The sequence below is a fragment of the Octopus bimaculoides genome, chromosome 24 (genome assembly GCF_001194135.2).
Source record: "Octopus bimaculoides isolate UCB-OBI-ISO-001 chromosome 24, ASM119413v2, whole genome shotgun sequence".
NCBI lineage: Eukaryota > Metazoa > Mollusca > Cephalopoda > Octopoda > Octopodidae > Octopus > Octopus bimaculoides.
The window spans coordinates 11674967-11683320 of record NC_069004.1 but is presented as its reverse complement, the minus strand read 5'-3'; the positions used below and the strand labels follow the sequence as shown (position 1 = coordinate 11683320).

The 8354-nt window shown below is 33.4% G+C and overlaps 1 protein-coding gene across 1 annotated transcript in view; it reads left to right on the top strand.

The window, feature by feature from the left end:
* Window positions 1-8354, top strand: part of LOC106879977 (proto-oncogene tyrosine-protein kinase ROS) — a 330537-nt gene that overhangs the window by 250402 nt on the left and 71781 nt on the right. The window lies entirely within an intron of this gene.

The window sequence follows — 8354 nt, the reverse complement described above, 5'->3', positions numbered from 1 at the left end:
GTTAGTCTGACATTAAACAGCAGGATTCCTTGTTGTTTTTTTTATCTATATATATATATATTTAATATTATTTAGTTGCTATTGTTTTGTTCTTTTTTTTTTAATGTTCCGTTCTTATGTCATTCAAATTCAATTTACCATTTTTATACATGACTTTCTTACATCTTTTGGAAAAAAAAAAAGAAAAAAAAAGGACAACCAATCAGAGATCTAGAAATATTTCTTTACTGTAGATTCCTCAGAAACTGATGTTAAAACTATGGAATTTATGATTGCAAGTATGGCAATGTATTTAAGGAGTTTGCTTCCCAACATCATGGTTCTGGATTCTATTGAGCTACACATACCTTCAGAAAGTTAACTTTGTTGTAAACTTTGGGATTCAGTGAAGTTTAGTCAATAGAAACTGTAATGAAGCCTATTATGTGCATACTGTGTGTATATATACATGCACACACTACAGTTAAGAAATTTTGCATCTTAGGCAACTATTGGCAAGAGGCTTTTACCGCAGTCCCCAGTCAACCTAAATCTTTGTCGATGGTATCAGGGTAGACAGAAACTGAGGAAGCCCTGTCATCTTCATTGTAACTGTAAGTGAAATGGTACAACTTTGTCATATATTGTGCTACACTGATTCTAGTTGAGGGTTACATTAAGGATTAGGTATGTCTATGGAGTATTCAAACACATATCCAATAGTTGAGTTGATTGAACAACTGGAGTACTTATCAACACCAAAGACGATCCTGGGGCAGCAAAATTGATTGGTCAAAGGAGACTGTCATGTGATAGTTTTTCCAGTTAAATTGCCTCCCTTTATATGCAGTCAACTCATTGCCTTTTGTCCCCCATTAAGGAGCTCAGTAAAATAAAATACCAGGCAAAGGGACTAATATACAATTGACTAAAATATTTTAAAACGTTAGTGATCCAGCATGGCCATGGTATGTAATGAGTGAAACCAAAAAAAGAATAATGAATGATAAGAATGGTAAGTCAGAGTGAATGCCCTTTAAGAATTTAGAAAAGAAATTCTCTGATCAAGACTTAGAGTTAAAAACCCAAATTCAAAACAAGAAATTTTTAAGAAACCAAATATTTCATTTGCAAGATTACTAAAGTTTTTGTTGTATTTTAGTTGCCTTAGGGCCTTATTTCTGATAGTAAATACTTAAGTTTGCCTTACTCCTGATAATAAATATCTAAGTTTAATGCCTTACTCCTGAAAGACAGTAAATGTTTTAGTTTGGTACCTTACTGCTAGTAGATAGTAGTTATTTTAGTTTAGCGCCATACACACTCACCAAATCTTATCTGATTTCACTTTGGGATTTATTTTTTCCCTAAAAAGGAATTTTTTTTTTTAATTTCTCTTCTTTTCTTTCAATTCTTGAAAAGGTAGAAACCTTAAATTATTTAGGAATGAGCTTGCTTTCATTTAGATTTTTTATTAATGCTTTAAGTGGCTTTAGCATGCCACAGTAGTTTTGGGGACAAAATGTCATTGATGCTTAGAATATTTTAGAGATAAGAATAAAAGAAAAATGTAGATACTGAAACTGTGAAAGAAAAATTTGGAACAGAAGGTCTGTTGGTGAAAAAGGAAGAAGGAATAATGAGACAATTAGGGCCAAAGCGTGAAGTACTAAGCTGGGGTCAACTCTGGTCAGTTTGTCCTAGATATGACCTATTCTTTACAAAAAAAAAAACAATTCTGGAATTTTTAAATCTTTATTTTATGACCAAATATAAATATCTTTCTTGCTACTTATGAATTCAATTTATCTTGAATAAATAAAAAAATTACGAAATTAAATTTAAAAAGAAAAAAAAAATCTTTAAAAATATTCTGAACTCTTTTGCCATTTGTTTTTGGTGCTACAAAAGTAGCAAATGGAAATTTTTGAGATTATTAAAAATGGCAGTTTTAATCATTTTTTTTAATTCTAAATTTAAATGTGTAAATATTTATATTGTGAAAGTTAGTGATCTTTTTTTCTTTTTTTTTTTTCTCTAAGAAAAACAATATTTTGAATGCAATATGGAAGCATTCTGCTAACTGCAACAGTAACAAAAGCAACATAATAAGACTAAGTCTGACAATGTTCAGGTGTGTGTGTGTGTGTGTGTGTGTGTGCAAGAATTATATAGATAAAACAAAATTTTAATTGATATTTGCCATTAATAATTTTTCTACTTTTATTTATCCTTTGATAAATGAATAATAATAGTAATAATAATAATAATACCTTTTAAACACCTGTGAAGAAGTATTTAGCAATGTACTTGAGAGGATGGATGTGTGTGTGTGTGTGTGTGTAGGTTAAGGTAACTTATGTCTTCTGTTTTTATTGTTTTTGCTTAATGGGTAAACTACAGGTTACATAATATAATTTATTTATTTGTTTATTTATTGTTTTTTTTTTGTTTTCATTTTTTTCTTCCCCTCCAAGAACGAGGAAACATCGCTACGGTACCTCCCATAGATACAGCATGAATATGCCTAGTTTGAAAACAAAAATTGTTTGAAGAGTTCGTTAGTAATTAAATAGAAACCAACCTTTTAGTAGCCATGCTAATTAGATAACATCACATGGTCGACCAGCCCATTTGATATTGTTATGCATCGCTGGTCACTGTGCTTTGCAAGGTTTTAGCTTTCAAATAATGCCATCCTGCTAGCTAGGCATGCAGGCCAATATTACCCCTGATCAGAAGGCTAGTCCGTTGCAGGGTCACCTATTTACAGCTGAGTGGACTGAAGTGACATAAAATAAAGTGTAAGATGACATAGATGTAATAAATATAAAAAGATAATTTTAGTCATTCATTAGTTTCTGCATTCCTAATAATTTTAATGACCTGGGAAAGAGACAGGATTTCAGAGTTTAGAAGGTAGTAGTATCTGTGTTATATTGCCAGAGGGATGGGGTCCACATGCACACACTCACATAATATGCACTCTATACATATGTAGGAATAAAAATATACATTAAGAGTTATGTGCTCCAGCATGGGCCTGGTTGTCATGCTGGTTAAAATGAACAAAGGTATCAAAAACAATGGTAGCATAATTAGTTAAAAGAAAACATGACAAATGTACCTCATTGTACCATTAGACTCCACCCCCACACCTAACTATATATGTGTGTATGTATGGTGATAAATGTTTGTCATACATGAGGTAAACAGGGTTACATAACTACTCCCTAAAGTTTGATCCAACAGCCCTTCAGTAGATATCACCTGATCTTACCTCTTTTAATGCCCACCATCCCACACTCTCTCATTGCTCTTCATTCTTAACAAGTTGTAACTTGTTTTGTTGGCAGCATCTCACCTGTGATTAATATTTTCACCTGTCTGTGACACATTTGAACTGGTTTTTATATTTGAATCGTTCTGAAACCTAAATGAACATGGGGCTCCATTTTGGCTAGTGTGGCTACAGTGTACATCACTTGGAGCAGTCCTTGGCACCATGGGGCTCCAAACCTATACAGGCTTATACAGATTGTATCAAACAGGTCTACAAGGGCTGACCACCATAAAAGCATTGCTTGGGGTGAAATGCTCAAGCTACACTACTGTATTTTGGTCAGCTGTGTGCACGGTCACATGTATATACATCTGATGAGCAGTAAAACTTAATGAAACCTTGATGTGAATATGTAACCTTGGTTCCCTTACATATGACAAGCATGTATATATATATTATATATATATACATATATATATATATATATATATATATATATATATACATACACATACACACATTCACACACACATATATATGTATATATGTATGTATACATATATACATACATAGTCTGACCCTACACATTTCTAACAAAGGTGTATTGAGTATGTTTATATTATTGTACAACAAAATAGACAAAGCAAACGAGAATATGCAATTATGTAATCCAAACATTGCAGTCTGTCTGCCTCTCTCCATTCTCTCTCGGCTGAATCGGATCTCAGTCACCAGAAAAAATTTTTTTATAAACCCAGAACAAAAAAGAAAAAAAAAATGAAAGAAAGAAAGAAAGAAACCATGCTAACCTGTTCTGCATGAAATATTAATATGATCTGTTATATGCATGTTGCACATGTAAAAACTTAGTAACAACACCACCACCACCACCATTGCCATCATCATCATCATCATCACCATTATTACCATCATTATCATTGACATAGTCACAAATACTGAAAATATTACACCATTACATCGTTACACCCAGCTTCAATAATTAATGTGATGGGAAATTGAAATTTTAATTGAAGTTTTAATGTTCCCAATTCGAGATTTAAATTTATTACAACTGGATCATTTCGGGAGACTAAATCCTAGAAAGGGAAAATTTCAAAGAATCTGATATTGAAGTTTAAACTAGAATTGAAATTTAGATTTTTTTTTGTTAAAAAAAAAGCTGAAGTTCTTTTATTGATTTGAATTAGAATTTCAGGGTTTTTTTTTTTTTGTCTTTTCTTCATTTATTAAATTTCAATTTGACTTTAAACTTGATCTCCTAAAGGTTAAGTTTTATCAGAGATCTTCTCGTTCACATATTACTTATGTTTTGCCCATTTTCACACTTCTTACCATGCCCATCACCACCACCACCACCACCAAATATAAACCCTGCAGAAACATTATCAGTCTCTGGGTTTAGCCAAATGTCAAGAAGAAAATAACAGTAGTGACAATAATAATAATAATAATCCTTTCTACTAAAGGCACAAGACCTGAAATTTTGGGGGAGAGGACTAGTCAAGTACAGTGACCCCAGTGTTTAACTGGTACTTAATTTATTGATCCCAAAAGGATGAAAGGCAAAGTCGGCTTCAGTAGAATTTGAACTCAGAATGCAAAGACAAACGAAATGCTGCTATGCATTTTACCTGCCATGCTAATGATTCTGCCAGCTTGCCACCTTAATAATAATAATAATAATAATAATAATAATAATAATAATAATAATAATAATAATAATAATAATAATAATGACGATGACTATTGGGTTGGAAATGCCTGAGTGAAGGTGATACAAAGACAGCCAAAGAAAAAGTAGAGCACCACAAATCTTGTAGGTAATGGTTATAGAAGAATTATTGGACCTTAGTATGTAGCTGGTACTATTTTGGGGATAACAGATTTCTCATTTTAACACAAGACCATAAATATGTTAGGAATAGCTAAATGAATTTATTTATTCCAGTTTATAACAGATATATATTATTAACAAGGGCAGTGGATTGTCAGAATTGATAGCAAGTGAAAAAGATGTGTTGCTTTATTTAGTTATATTACTTTATGTTCAGTGTTTAAGTGAAATCCCAGCACAGGACTGATACCAGTCCAGCTGGTCCTCTTTTTGTGTCCATGATGACATTGTGTATAAGGACAGTGTTGGTTAAAAGTCTTGTAAATATATTACTGTTGTACAGTAAAATCCAGATGTGGTCCAATTTAATCAAGTGTAGACCTATTCCCTCCAGTGGGATTTGAACTCAAAACCTAGGAAGTTGAGACTAAATACTGATATATTATTCGTCTAATGTTCTAACATTTATTAATTCCATTATCTATTTATTTATTTATTTATTTATTTATTTACTGTAAGGACAACAAAGACATAACAATAGCAAAAAATACACAGCAATTTATACAAGATTATTCATGAAAGAAACATGCAGAAACAAAATGGGTTGGGAAATAATAATAATATTCCTTTCTACTAAAGGCACAAGACCTGAAATTTAGGGGGAGGGGACTAGTTGATTACATCTACCCCAGTGTTTCACTGGTACTTAATTTATCGACCCTAAAAGAATGAAAGGCAAAGTCGACCTTGGCAGAATTTGAACTCAGACCATAGCAACAGGTGAAATACTGCTAAGCATTTTGCCCAGCATGCTAACAATTCTGCCAGCTTTCCGACTTAATAATAATAATAATAATGATGATGATGATGGATCATAGATATAGCATGCCCAGCTGACAACAGGGTATGCGATAGGGAAGAAGGAAAAGTCGAGAGAGCTATGAAAGGTTAGCTTGGGAAGTTAAGCAGTTGTGGTCGATGGAAAAGGTAGCAGTAGTACCAATAACTGTCGGAGCCCTGGGAACAGTGAACAAAAATCTTGAGAAATACGTGGAATAAATAGGGGCTGCAATAAGGGTGGTGCACTTGCAGAAAACAGCACTGCTTGGAACTGCTTGAATACTCCGGAAGGTGCTTGAAAAATAAGAGGTGTTACTTTAGTTCACTGGTAGTGAACAGCTAACACTGTAGTACATCTCCAATGTTAGAAGCTGTGCAAAGGCAATAATAATAATAATCATAATAATAATAATAATAACAGGTTCCAAGTTCTTGCACAAGGCTAGCAAGTTCAGAGATGAAGTAAGCTGGGCAAAATACTAAGGATAAAAGTCACAGTTGACCTTGGCAGAATTTGAACTCAGACCGTAAAGACAAACGAAATACTGCTAAGCATTTCACCCATTGTTAACAATTCTTATTTCTTTACTACCCACAAGGGGCTAAACATAGAGGGGACAGACAAAGGGATTAAGTCGATTACATTGACCCCAGTGTGTAACTGGTACTTATTTAATCGACCCCGAAAGGATGAAAGGCTAAGTTGACCTTGGCAGAATTTGAACTCAGAACGTAGCGGCAGACGAAATAGTGCTTAGCATTTCGTCCAGCGTGCTAACGTTTCTGCCAGCTCGTCGCCTTTAACAACATGTTAACAATTCTGCCAGCTTGTTGCATTGATAATAATAATTGGTAAAAACAGAGTTTTGAGGTAGACGAGAAATGGTACTGAGATATACATGGCAGTGTTAGAGAATGAACTTGTCACAATATCTTGTGGAATCTTAAAATACAAACCACAGAATGATAGAGTAGCATGAAATGAGATGTAGTTGTGGGTAGACAAAGAGACATGGTAGTGTTATATTAATAGATGTAGCCATTCCCTGTTGACTGCAATATAGCCACCAAGGGGCATGGAAAATATTGATAAGTATTTGGAGCTCTAATTGGAAATGAAATAAAGGCTGTGCCAATGGTAACTAAGGTTGTTGGCACCATTCCTAATCAGTTTGAAACACATAGCAATGAGCTAAAAGTAACAATTAATATTGTAGCCTTACAAAAATTGGCACTCTTTGGTGTTGCCAACATCTTGCAAAAGTTACTCTTTGTTTGCAATAACACAACTTGGTGGAGAGTACCAAATATGTACTTAGCCACAACGTGAAGCCATGCTAAAGAACTATTATTATTATTATTATTATTATTAAGGCAGTGAGCTGGCAGAATCATGTGCACGCCGGGCAAAATACTAAGCAGTATTTCATCTGTCCTTACATTCTGAGTTCAAATTCTGCCAAGGTCAGCTTTGCCCTTCATCCTTTCGGGGTCAATTAAATAGGTACCAGTTGAGCACTGGGATCATTGTAATCAATTTATCCCTGCCACCAAAATTGCTGGCCTTGTGCCAAAATTTGAAACCATTATTATTTATTAATATTAATAATAATAATAATAATAATAATAATAACAATAATAATTACTTAAGAAGCTAAAGGATATTGGAATTGAGACCTATATTGTTGACCTGCAGAAAAATTCTATCCTGCACTCTGCTGGAATTCTAAGAAAGATGTTTGAAATTTGAGGAGACTTGTTGTCACCAAATCTCAAGACAACATCCCTGAAAATATAACATATAACAGTTAAAAGAACAATAATAGTTTTAATATTCTACAGTTTAACTCTGTAACAATTCTACTGACCTCTTACCCTAGTAATATGATGAATAATAATCTCTGATGATACCAACACAAGATCATGATTTTAGGGACAGGAATAAGTGATTAAAACTAATGGCTTATATATTATTGATCTTTTTTCCTTTCTAACCTGAAAGGGATTTAAACTGAAAATGTAAACAATGCAGTTATAACTATAAAGAATTTCTTCTGCTGATGCTGGTAGTCTGTCGATTCTGCCATTTCAATAATAAATATTTTCTAACATAAGCACCAGGTTTAAGATTTAGAGGTGGGGGTTAGTAGACTAAATCAGCTCTAGTCTCAGATTAGTATTTTTTGGAATGAAGAAAGACAAAGTCAGTCTTGGTGGAATTTGAACTCCCATCATTAAGGAACTTAATTCAATACAGGTGCTTTACCAATTCTGTCAAAGTGTTGCCCTCTCTACCAATCCAATAGTTATAATAGTTAAACCCAGTCCTTGTTTGTCCCCTTTATGTTTAGCCCCCCCCCGTGAGCAATAAAGAAATGTATATATATATATATATAT